The 2,819-nt window shown below is 50.9% G+C and overlaps 1 protein-coding gene across 1 annotated transcript in view; it reads right to left on the minus strand.

The window, feature by feature from the left end:
* Positions 1–2,819, minus strand: part of SPNS2 (spinster homolog 2 (Drosophila)) — a 40,648-nt gene that overhangs the window by 23,287 nt on the left and 14,542 nt on the right. The gene's annotated exons all lie outside the window — the stretch shown is intronic.

Consider the following 2,819-nt stretch of genomic DNA (forward strand, 5'->3'; position numbering starts at 1 on the left):
GAGAGTGGATAGGCAGCCTCTGAAAGCTGCAGGGAAAGCCCTCTGACCAAGGAGAGGGTGGTGAGAGCATGCAGGCAATGCTTATACCTGCTCACCTGCACATGTGCACAAACACATCCCCCCAGCTGTCCTCAGGAGTATAGTAGGACCCCCAGTTTTCCAATGAGGAGCCAAGATGCAGAGGGAAGCAGGTAGGGCTCTGGGCCTGCTTTCCTGGGGGAATGGGAGCCTTTGAGGTCATGTCTGCCCTTCACCCAACTTCCAACCACCTCTGCACTCCCGCTAGGAGCGTCAACGGGGTTGGTAACTAGGACAATTAGAAACGATCGACAGCTGTGGACGGACCGGGCCAGCAACGTCCTGGCCCCCTCTGACCTCACGCAGCCCTCTACCAGGGCTCCTGGGTAAGCACAACCCTCTGCCCCCACAGGCCCCAGGGCCTCTGCCTCAGCTTATCTCAGGACAACAGGAGGCCAGACCACAGGCCAGAGTCCCCCTGACCACTGCACGTCTGCACTGAGAAGGAAAAGGGGAGACAGGAGACAGGGCCTCTCTCTGGAGCTCCCCACACAGGGGACAGAGGAAGGGACCAGACCCCGCCTTCCAGGAACTCCTAGAACAATTCAACACGGCGATGCTGACGCCAGCATCTAAAATGATGGTGGTTCATATTGTTTTGTTGTTGTTTAGTCACTCAGTTGTGTCCGACACTGCGACCCCATAGACTGTAGCCCACCTACAGGCTCCTCTGTCCATGGGATTCTCCAGGCAAGAAAACTGGAGTGGGTTTCCATTTCCTTCTCCAGTGGTTCCTATTACTGAGCATTAAGTGCTTTATCAGTTTAGCCCTCACACAACCCTGGGTGGCTGGTACTATCGTCCCACTGGATAGATGAGGAAACAGAGGCACAGAAGGTTAGGCCACAAGTTCAAAGTCACAGGGAAATGGTTGAAAGTGGAATATCCAAACACAGTACGAAGGTCCCGTCCAGTGGCCGGCACTGCAGAAGATGCCACTGTCCCCCCGACCCAAAACCCAGGGCAGGGATGCCCAGGGATTTCCTGTTCTAGCAGCCTAACAGTCAAGAGCAGCTGGTCTCCTCCTTGTTAATACCCAGAGAGGATTCACCATAATTACCCATAATGAAGAGGCTGTGTGAGACCCAGCTAACGACTTAATAACCGGGGCGGGCTGCGACTTTACCTCGAAGGCGGAAACCAGGGGCCAATCCTGGGTCTGTGGATGGCAGAGCCATCAAGTGGGACCTCCGAGGTGCCCCCGACTCAGACTCAGAGGCCTCAAGTTCCATCAGGGGCTATGGGTGACATGGCTGAGTTCGGGAAGCCACCCACACTCACCTCCCCGCCTCACAGCCCATTCCCAGTCCTGAGCCAGGGCCTGTAGCTTTTTGATCTGATCACAGCCCTCTCTCACATAATCACCATCACCGGTGCCTCCCCTGGCTTCATCAAGCCATGGGGCTATAGCTTCAGCCCTGCCAACATCACCCTCCAGCCTCACTTCTCAGGGCGTCAACCCCTACCCCCATGCTCTAGCCACCCCAATCTACCTATGGCCCCCCTAACTATACCTGCTGCCTCTTTTTCAGTTCAGTTCAGTTCAGTCGCTCAGTCGTGTCCGACTCTTTGCGACCCCATGAATCGCAGCACACCAGGTCTCCCTGTCCATCACCAACTCCTGGAGTTTACTCAAACTAATGTCCATCGAGTCGGTGATGCCATCCAGCCATCTCATCCTCTGTTGTCCCCTTCTCCTCCTGCCCCCAATCCCTCCCAGCATTAGGATCTTTTCCAATGAGTCAGCCCTTCGCATCAGGTGGCCAAAGTATTGGAGTTTCAGCTTTAGCATCAGTCTTTCCAAAGAACACCCAGGACTGATGTCCTTTAGAATGGACTGGTTGGATCTCCTTGCAGTTCAAGGGACTCTCAAGAGTCTTCTCCAACACCACAGTTCAGAAGCATCAATTTTTCAGCTTCCCACTCTCACATCCACACACGACCATTGGAAAAACCATAGCCTTGACTAGACAGACCTTTGTTAGCAAAGTAATGTCTCTGCTTTTGAATATGCTATCTAGGTTGGTCATAACTTTCCTTCCAAGGAGTAAGCGTCTTTTAATTTCATGGCTGCAATCACCATCTGCAGTGATTTTGGAGCCCAAAAAAATAGTCTGACACTGTTTCCCCATCTATTTGCCATGAATTGATGGGACCAGATGCCATGATCTTAGTTTTCTGAATATTGAGTTTTAGGCCAAGTTTTTCACTCTCCTCTTTCACTTTCATCAAGAGGCTTTTTAGTTCCTCCTCACTTTCTGTCATAAGGGTAGTGTCATCTGCATATCTGAGGTTATTGATATTTCTCCCAGCAATCTTGATTCCAGCTTGTGCTTCTTCCAGCCTAGCGTTTCTCATGATGTACTCTGCAATTAAGTTAAATAAGCAGGGTGAAAATATACAGCCTTGACGCACTCCTTTTCCTATTTGGAACCAGTCTGTTGTTCCACATCCAGTTCTAACTGTTGTTCCTGACCTGCATATAGGTTTCTCAAGAGGCCGGTCAGGTGGTCTGGTATTCCTATCTCTTTCAGAATTTTCCACAGTTTATTGTGATCCACACAGTCAAAGGCTTTGGCATAGTCAATAAAGCAGAAATAGATGTTTTTCCGGAACTCCCTTGCTTTTTCGACGATCCAGTGATGTTGGCAATTTGATCTCTGGTTCCTCTGCCTTTTCTAAAACCAGCTTGAACATCTGGAAGTTCACAGGTCATGTATTGCTGAAGCCTGGCTTGGAGA

This window comes from Bison bison, unplaced genomic scaffold (assembly GCF_000754665.1).
Source record: "Bison bison bison isolate TAMUID 2011002044 unplaced genomic scaffold, Bison_UMD1.0 scf7180017864249, whole genome shotgun sequence".
Lineage (NCBI taxonomy): Eukaryota > Metazoa > Chordata > Mammalia > Artiodactyla > Bovidae > Bison > Bison bison.